This window comes from Pleurodeles waltl, chromosome 3_1 (assembly GCF_031143425.1).
Source record: "Pleurodeles waltl isolate 20211129_DDA chromosome 3_1, aPleWal1.hap1.20221129, whole genome shotgun sequence".
In the NCBI taxonomy this organism is placed as follows: Eukaryota; Metazoa; Chordata; class Amphibia; order Caudata; family Salamandridae; genus Pleurodeles; species Pleurodeles waltl.
In genome coordinates this window covers 1,556,675,643-1,556,686,145 of record NC_090440.1, presented here as the reverse complement: position 1 = coordinate 1,556,686,145, position 10,503 = coordinate 1,556,675,643, and positions in this window count along the sequence as shown.

Here is a 10,503-nt window from a genome sequence, read left to right as displayed (position 1 = left end):
AACCGTGGAGCCACTGGTTCGACCCATTGCAAATCAGAGTCCGACCCTCTGTCATTTTGGAGGGCAGCATAAGAGTTAGAGGAAAGTTGGGACACTTCAAGTAGTGCCTGTGCTTGACCCATAGCCGCCTGTGCCCTGGAGGGGCGCATCTTGCTGCCGGCTTTCCTCTTGCGTCGAGGTTGAGATGTCAGCCACGTTTCCTCTGGAGTATTGCTGCTGTGGGTTCAGCCAGGCCTTTGGCGTGTGCCCATGTCCATACATCTTCAGGAGTTGGAAAAATATGGGTCTTTCCCTCATCCACTCGTAAGCATGCTGGAAAGAACAAGGAGTAGGCAATGTTACAGTCACGTAGGAGCTGTTTGACCTTTATGTACGAAGTTCATTTGCATTGCATTGCACCTCCATGGTGTAGTCAGGGTAGGCCGTGAGGGTGGCATTTTCAAACTTCCAGGGGCCCTGTGTACGGACACATTGGAGTATCAGATCATGATCTTGGTAGTTGAGGAGGCGAGCTATCAATGGCCTGGGTGGAGCTCCAGGTTTGGGTGGCCTACCTGGAATCCTGTGTGCACGTCCGATAGAAAAGAAAGGTGGTACGTCATTGCTCAAGACCGTGCTCTTCAACCATTGTTCTCTGACTAATTCAGCCTTAGGTGTCTCTGCCCGTTCCAGGAATCCTAGGAAACGAACGTTGTTCCTGCGGGAGCGTCCCTCCGCGTCTTCAGCCCTGCGTTGCAAGAGAGAAACTTCCACTTTCAGCTGTGATACCTGGTTCTGGATGTCTTTAACTCCTGGCTGTACTTAAGCTAATGAGGTCTAATTTCCAGACACCCTTTTAGCTAATTTATGATGCTCTACACAAAGCAAGGTAACCCTGTTGTGCTACAGAATCTATTTTGACTTCTAGAGTCATTTTTGTGTCCAGCACTGCTTGAAGGAGCTTGTCAAATTGAGCAGAGTGTACTTGCAGGGTCTTGTTCATCTGATGGAGGGTCGCTGCGTTAGCCTTAGAGGCGGTAGTGGATAAAGGCATAGTTCCCTCAGCTAGTGGCAGCTGCCTCGCATTCTTAGGTTTGACCATGAGTACAACCATTAAAGCAGGGGTCTCCGTAAAAGTGTAGTTACTCCTTCGGGTAGTTTAGATGAGCAAGTATTTATGAGCAAGGGTCAATGTCGCTCCTGTAACGAAAGGTACACTGCCCTTTCCCTGTTTAATATGTCACTCAATACATGTCTATGCTCAAATAATGTGTTCAGGAGCAATTTCCTTGTGTTCCCCAAGGTCGGTCACCTTTAGTTGGTACTCAATGGCATGTTGGGAGTCATGTGACGTCACAGTTTGTTGGAAGGTCTTTTGACCGGCCTTGCTATGGGGCAGACTTCAGTTATGAATTTTGTTTCCTTCAGGCTGTACCATCCATCTGGGCCCGAAATGTTAGGAGCTCTTTGTTAGCAACTCCTATGTAAAAATGCAGAGTTCATTTATGGGCCTGCTGTGTAAGTTTCCCTCTAATATCATGGCAGGGTTCATCAGAGTGCTGGAGTGTGGGGAGCCAATTTCGAAACATTAGAGGAGACGTGTGAGAAGGAGGAAACGCTCACCTCCTCTTCAGTTTACGGTGAGCACAGCTCCAGGGTGCGAGCGCATTCTCCTCACCGCATCTCCGCTGCGACCCGGGCATTCCGAGCAGTGCAATTGCATCCCTGCGCGGCACGCTCACCTTGTCGTCTCTGCTCGTGCTACCGGTAGCCTCAACCCGGCCCCTCATCACACATCGGGCACCCTTTGGTCCATCGGGCATCAGTGTGCTTCATTTTGTCAATCTGCCCGACACTGGATTTAGTCTCAAGACCCCGCCCTCACTCCTCGCTCGCCACACAGACAGCCACAGTTTTTTTTTACTTTCATTTAATCATTTATAATTTGAATTTTATTTAAATATTTTATTTTATTTATTTTTATTTAATTTAGCTCTAGTACAGTAGGGCTAGAGTGAAAAATAGATAAGTAAATACATAGTAAGGGAATATGGTGGTCATTCCAACCTTGGCGGTAAAAGGCGCTTACCGCCGTGCAGAAGACCGCCAGAACACCGCCACGGCCGCGGTAAACCGCCACGGTCATTCTGACCCACAAATGGCAAACCGCCAAAATACAGACATCCACAAAAGTCCGCCACACCAAAGGGCAGCGAGAAACTGGCGATGACCAAACCTCCACCGTCACGCCAACAGAAATACGCCCACACTATCACGACACACGAATCCTCATGGCGGTCTTTCAACCGTGGTATTCTATTGGCGGTACACACCGCTGAGTTCAGAATACACACACTTCAACAAAACACCGCCACATTGGACAATTCAAAATACACACACCTGATACACATACATACACCACTCCCACACACCCAAAACAATATAAAACACACACCCACATCACCCACAAACTTCCACTCCTAGAGAATCGGGACCACCCACAGAGAAAAGACATCCGAGCACCCAGACGCGCATTTTACTGTCACCCAGCAATATTAGCACGCACTTCACACAACACAACAATACACATCACCACACTTAGCACCACACAATCCACCCCACACATCACCCACACCACCCCATGGCATCGCAAAGACACCCCAGGTTTTCTAACGAAGAACTCAGGGTCATGGTGGAGGAAATTGTACGGGTAGAGCCACAGCTCTTCGGGACACAGGTGCAGCACACCACCATTGCCAGGAAGATGGAGCTATGGAGCAGAATAGTCGACAGGGTCAACGCGGTGGGACAGCACCCAAGAAATAGGGACGACATCAGGAAGAGGTGGAACGACCTACGGGGGAAGGTGCGTTCTATGGTATCCAGGCACAACATCGTGGTGCAGCGGACTGGCGGCGGACCCCCACCTCCTACCCCAGAATTTACCACATGGGAGGAGCAAGTCTTGGCGATCCTGCATCCTCAGGGCCTCGCAGGAGTCTCTGGAGGAATGGACTCTGGCAAGTCTCATCTTCACTACTTCATCCCCCCCACCCCACCAGCATGCCAACTCATACCCCCACTCTCACCCTCACCCCCATCACATCCTGCTCCTTGCAAATGTCTCACCATCACAAGCCACCCATCCCAACATCAAGCCCTGCATGCAACCACAAAGCATGGACACCCATCACCAAAGCATGCCCACTGCACATACCCATCCCCCCCCAAATCACCGTCACTAAAGCCCCCACACGGGAATGCCAGCACTGGGGTAGAAGGGCACCCACCCATTACACGCTATGGCACACACAAATGCAATAACCATACTTTTATACCCCTGCAGGACCTGAACGCCACGTCACCATGCAGGAGGGTCCACTAATGTCCACTCCACCCCCAGAAGAGACCCACAGTGAGGACAGCACCTCTGTCAACCTGGATCTAGATGACCAGCCCGGCCCATCGGGGAACTCTGGACAGTCGGTTCCCCTCAGACAGCCACAGCCCATAGCAGACCTTCCCCCCTCTGGGAGCACCAGCACAGCACCCACCCAGCGGGCCCATCCCTCAGTCCCCAGGACACGTCAATCAGCGGTGTGTCCACCACTACAGGGCACCCAGGTTAACCCACCACCCCAACAGCAACAGGGACCTGGGGGTAGTGGTAGTGGGCACACGGTCCAGGGGACAGAGGCCCAGGGAAACAGGGGAACTGGGAGGGCTGCTGTGCGACAGGGGGGGGGACAGGCCCAGGGAACCCACTCTCCACGAGGCCCTCACCTCCATCATGGAGCATACCACCACTCCCAGGAGACGATGGCGACGGTCCTGGCCAGGTTTCAGGAGATCCAGCTTCTGCAGGAGGAACAGTATATGGGGTTCAGGGAGGAACTTCGAAACATCAGTTCCGCCCTGGCCACCATTGTAGGGGCTCTGAATCAGGTAGTCACCACATTGCGGGTCACTGTGGCAGGACAAAGGGCCCCTGACACTAGCATGGACCAAGAACTGTCTACCACCTCTGCCGGCGCTAGTGGACAGGAGGCCCCGCCACAGGACAAACAGGCCACCAGCAGAAGGAGAACCACCCCGCAAGCGGGCCCTGAGATCCAGGAAGAAGACCGAGTAAGATGCCAAGACCCCCGCCAGGAAAGGATACCTCCCTGAATGTCATCCCACTGTCCCACATTGACACCCTGTCCATCCTTATACTGCCCATGCTCCATTTTCCACAGGCATTTGGACATTGCACCTGTGAAACTAATAGTCTGGACTCTGCCATGGACAATCCTCCACCATCACCCCTCACCGATTTGCAACCACCCACCAATATAGAGCACTGAAATAAACGCAGTTATTGCACAAAACAATCAGGAGTCTGGCTGTGATTTAGAACAAATGTATTAGACATTACCGTCCCAAAATGCTTATTTACATTGTGATGCCAACATACCAATGTCACACAGCTGTAGTCCATGGGGAAACAAAGCAGATGTCACGCAGTATGGCCCACATCTCTGAAATTGGAAGGGAAAGTCACAACTCAGTTACCATACACAGGGGGAAAAGGTCAGACAGTAGAGAGGTAGTAGGGGTTAAGTATATGTAATATGCCGGGTTGGAATCTTACCTGTGTGTCATTGAAAATACTGCTGTATTACTGTGTTCCTGTTGTCTATGTCGTCCTCTTCGGCTTCCTCGTCTTCACTCTCCACAGGCTCCACAGCTGCTACAAAACCACCATCTTGACCATCCTCCTGCAGAAAAGGCACCTGGCGTCGCAAAGCCAGGTTGTGAAGCATACAGCAGGCCACGATGATCTGACACACCTTCTTTGGTGAGTACATTAGGGATCCACCTGTCATATGGAGGCACCTGAACCTGGCCTTCAGGAGGCCGAAGGTCCGCTCGATCACCCTCCTAGTTCTCCCATGGGCCTCATTATAGCATTCCTCTGCCCTTGTCCTGGGATTCCTCACTGGGGTCAGTAGCCATGACAGGTTGGGTAACCAGAGTCCCCTAATAGCCACACCCGGTGCCTCTGGAGTTGACCATCATGTAAGGGATGCTGCTATTCCGCAGGATGTAGGCGTCATGCACTGAGCCAGGGAACTTGGCATTCACATGGGAGAGTACTGGTCAGCCAAACACTCCATCTGTACATTCATGGAATGATAACTCTTCCTGTTTCTGTACACCTGTTCACTCCTGCTGGGGGGGACCAAAGCAACATGTGTCCCATCAATGGCACCTATGATGTTGGGGATATGTCCAAGGGTATAGAAATCACCCTTCACTGTAGCCAAATCCCCCACCTCAGGGAAAATAAGGTAGCTGCACATGTGTTTCAGCAGGGCACACAACTCTCTGGACAACACCTTGGAAAACATAGGTTGAGACATCCCTGATGATATGGCCACTGTTGTTTGAAATGACCCACTTGCAAAGAAATGGAGTATTGACAGCACCTGCACTAGAAGGGGGATCCCTGTGGGTTGGCGGATTGGTGACATCAGGTCTGCCTCCAGCTGGGCACACAGTTCATTAATAGTGGCTCGGTCAAGCCTGTATGTCAGTATGACATGTCTTTCCTCCATTGTCGACAGGTCCACTAGAGGTCTGTACACGGGAAGATTTCTCCATCTCCTCGCATGTCCCAGCAGACGGTGTCTATGAAGGACAACAGCGAGCACAGAGTCAATCAGCCCACAGGTATGTAACCACAGTTTGCCAAAAACACGACTCCCAATGCACTGAATGGTTTGTATGAGTGTCGATGCAAGGCCTAGGTATGTGTGACGCAGTTAAATGTAAGCCATGTGGGCCCTTGAAATGGCGGCTGCCTGACCTGTGAAGTGTGACAATGGGATGTGAGGTCAATGCGCTGGCGTGGCACAACGTGGTGGTAGGCGGTCGAAGACCACGGCGCAAAGCAGCATTGGTTAACATTGAACCCTATGGGTCTCAGGAGCCAATGACGATGTGCGCCGGTGGTCGCGGTACGCACCGCCGTGGTACGCACCGCAGCGGTACGCACCGCCGCGGGCGTGACCACCATTTTCTATCTGCTTAATCACTCGATACCTGATCTTCCACAGGAGAGGATCTACACTGAAAGTGCTGCTGTGACCTCGGTCTAGAAGAGACAATGGCTCATGCTACTGGGGAAAGGGCCCCTGCCTTCACTGCTCAGGAATTGGAGAAACTTGTGGATGGGGTCCTCCCCCAGTATGCGCTACTCTACGGTTCTCCAGACCAACAGGTAAGTACACAGGGACCATGCTTTGTGGGCAATGCCTGTGTTGAGTGGGGTGGATGAAAGATGGTGGGGAGGGGAGCGATTGAGGCATGCATCAAACAACAGATGAGAGCATGTGCCACATGGCAAGGGTGGGGATGGGGGGCCACTCACATCGAGCATGCAGAAGGTGATGAATATTTTTCTCTCCCTGTACATGTCACATAGGTCAGCGCACACCAGAAAATCGACATTTGGCGTGCCATCGCCAAGGACGTCCGGACCCTGGGGGTCCACCACAGACGGGGCACCCACTGCCGGAAGAGATGGGAGGACATCCGACGCTGGTGCAGGAAGACGGCGGAGGCTCAGCTGGGGATGGCCTCCCAACGTGGGAGGGGTGCCAGTCGGAATTTGACCCCCCTGATGTCCCGGATCCTGGCGGTGGCCTACCCCGATTTGGATGGGCGCGTGAGGACATCACAGCAGACACAAGGGGGTGAGTACATTCTCATTCTGCTGACTTTGCGCGCAGTGGAGGTGTCTGGGTGGGGGAGGAGGGCTGTGGGTATCCCTAGGCCAGGGCGATTTCTGTAGGCTAGGCCCCTCCGTAAGGCATGGCCCTGTGCCCCCGCCTCCCACCTCTGTAGGGTGCCAAGTACAGTTATTCATTGCCCTGTGTCACCTATGTGTGCAGATGTCGCTCATAGGCTTGTAGGCCATGTCCCACGGATTGCGTAGTCGACCCCAAGTGTGCGGCGTAGTGCAGGGGGCTTCTGTGTCTGTCCTGTCCGCCAACGGTGTCGTCAATGCATGTACTCAACATGTCTTTATTTTCTCCCCCCCCCCCTTTTTTGTGGTCTTCCTGTTCATGTGTGCATTAGCATCATCAGGCGGAGGAGAAGTGGCATCGGAGCACGAGGGAGCTGCATCTCACATGGCCATGGCGGGCCATGCAACGGATTCAGAATTCACCAGTGAGACGGAGGGCGAGGGGAACTCCACAGCGGGGACTTGTGCAGATGTTAGTGACAGCGACTCGTCCTCTGAAGGGAGCTCCCTTGTGGTGGCGGCAACATCTGTGCCCCCCGCAACAACAGGTACAGCCGCCACCCAGCGCACCAGCACCGCCCTCCCAGCAGCCCCTCAGCGTTTGCCCCGTGCCCACTCACCCAGGAAGGTGGGCATCTCCTTCGCCCCAGGCACCTCAGGCCCTGCCCCTGTCACCCCTGCTGCCCTCAGTGAGGAGGTCATTGACCTCCTGAGGAAGCTCACTGTTGGGCAGTCTACCATTTTGAATGCCATCCAGGGTGTAGAAAGGGAGGTGCACCAGAGTAATGCATACCTGGAGGGCATTTATTCTGGTCAGGCTGCCCTTCAGCGATCGTTCAACACTCTGGCCTCTGCACTCATGGCAGCCATTGTTCCTGTCTCTAGCCTCCCCCCTCCAACTTCCTCCACCCAGACCCAATCCCCTGTACCTCTGCCTATCCCAGACACACCATCAGACCAGCCTGCACACACCTCAACACCCAAGGGAAGCTCAGGCAAACATAAGCACCACACATCACACAAGCATTCACACAAGCAACATCCACATGCAGATATACCAACACCCATTGCCTCCACTGTGTCCCCCTCCTCTTCGTCTCCCTCCTCCCTCCCTGTCACGTCTCCACTCACACCTGCATGCACAACATCTTCAGCCACTACGTCCATCACCAGCACACCCACCAGAACCCCCCGCACACGTGCAGTCACCACCCCCACTACCATTTACACGTCCCCTGTGTCCTCTCCCACTGTGTCTGTGACCCCCTCTTCCAAGCTACACAAACGCAGGCAGCCACCCACCCAACAGCCATCCACCTCACGACAGCCTCCAGCCCAAGCACCTGCACCCAAAGACACCGACTGAAAACTCCTACAACCACAACCTCTTCCTCCACTCCCATACCCACTACACCTACCCGTCCCTCTGTTCCTAAATTGTTTTTCCTTTCCAAACTTTACCTCTTTCCTAAAACTCCCCCACCCCGTCCATCTCATAGGACTCCAGTCAGCACCTCAGCCACCACAAAAGCGGGACCTGTAATGACAGTCTGCCATGGACTGTGGAGTCCCCCACCCTCAAGGGCAGCCAGTTCAGTAAGGAGCCAAGGCACGGCCAGCCCACCCCCGTGAAACATCCGAAGATTGTCAGTGGCCGGCGCGAGAGGCCGAAGACACCAGGGACCAAAATCCCTACCATGGCCCCGCCAGGAAGTGTGGTGCCACCTGGCACACCGCCAAAGGTGGGGAAGGGCCACAGGCGAACAGGGAAGGCTGGGAATGGCAGCACGCTCGACAAGACCGCCACCAGCCCAGCTGGCCAAGAGGGCCCCGCCAGACCCATCCCAGGTGGGCAGGAGGACACCAACAGGCCCGGCACTGCAGCCCAGGAGGGCCACGCAAGCCCCATCCCAGGTGGGCAGGAGGACACCAACAGGCCTGGTACTGCAGCCCAGGAGGGCCCCGCCAGCCACACAACAGATGGGCAGGAAGGCACCGCCAGTCACAGGTCAGGTGGCGAATGACCTCCACGCCATGGCCGGATTCGCTGAGCTGGACACTCATCCGATGCACCGCTGAACAGGGCACCGCCGTCTCAAGCACCGTTGAACTGGGCACCGCCGTCTCAAGCACCGCTGAACAGGGCACCGCCGTCTCAAGCACCACTGAACTGGTCCCTTCATCTTAAGCACCGCTGCACTGGGCCCTTCATCTCAAGCACCGCTGAACAGGGCACCGCCATCTCAAGCACCGCTGAACTGGGCCCTTCATCTCAAGCACCGCTGCACTGGGCCCTTCATCTCAAGCACCGCTGAACAGGGCACCGCCATCTCAAGCACCGCTGAACAGGGCACCGCCGTCTCAAGCACCGCTGAACAGGGCACCGCCGTCTCAAGCACCGCTGAACAGAGCACCGCCGTCTCAAGCACCGCTGAACAGGGCACCGCCGTCTCAAGCACCGCTGCACTGGGCCCTTCATCTCAAGCACCGCTGCACTGGGCCCTTCATCTCAAGCACCGCTGAACAGGGCACCGCCGTCTCAAGCACCGCTGAACAGGGCACCGCCGTCTCAAGCACCGCTGAACAGGGCACCGCCGTCTCAAGCACCGCTGAACTGGGCCCTTCATCTCAAGCACCGCTGCACTGGGCCCTTCATCTCAAGCACCGCTGAACAGGGCACCGCCGTCTCAAGCACCGCTGAACAGGGCACCGCCGTCTCAAGCACAGCTGAACTGGGCACCGCCGTCTCAAGCACCGCTGAACAGGGCACCGCCATCTCAAGCACCGCTGAACAGGGCACCGCCGTCTCAAGCACCGCTGAACAGGGCACCGCCATCTCAAGCACCGCTGGCCCATTGGCGGAAGGGGCAGGCCCGCATCTGTGTCGGGCAGGGCTGCACGAAGCACTCTGGGCTCCAGAACCAGTGGAGACTGTTATCCACTTGAGAGACTGTGGCTTTGCACTCCCCAGGATGGTACAGTGGGCAAACCACCCACTGTAGAGGCTTGAGAGACTGTGGCTTTGCACTCCCCAGGATGGAACAGTGGGCAACCCACCCACTGTAGAGACTTGAGAGACTGTGGCTTTGCACTCCCCAGGATGGAACAGTGGGCAACCCACCAACTGTAGAGACTTGTGAGACTGTGGCTTTGCACTCCCCAGGATGGAACAGTGGGAAACCCACCCACTGTAGAGACTTGAGAGACTGTGGCTTTGCACTCCCCAGGATGGAACAGTGGGCAACCCACCCATTGTAGAGACTTGAGAGACTGTGGCTTTGCACTCCCCAGGATGGAACAGTGGGCAAACCACCCACTGTAGAGACTTGAGAGACTGTGGCTTTGCACTCCCAAGGATGGAACAGTGGGCAAACCACCCACTGTAGAGACTTGTGAGACTGTGGCTTTGCACTCCCCAGGATTGAACAGTGGCCATGGAGGCCCCTCGTGGATCTGGCGTCGTGCACTCATCTGGCTGAGGTGCCCCCCCTTCCCTTCCCCCTGCGGTGCCTGTAGTTTTGCTATCTGATGCCCCTGCAGTGTTCTCTCCGTTGGAGTCAGGTATCCTGTGTGGGCTTTGCCCATGTGATTTGGGCCGAGTGGCCCACGGACAATGCCTGCTACAATGATCGGACTTTAAAATGTATGTATATAAAGGTTTTAGATGTGTGATATATTTTTAAGCCAGTGATACAATATATTCCAATGTTTAGAATAATTTCCTTTTGTCT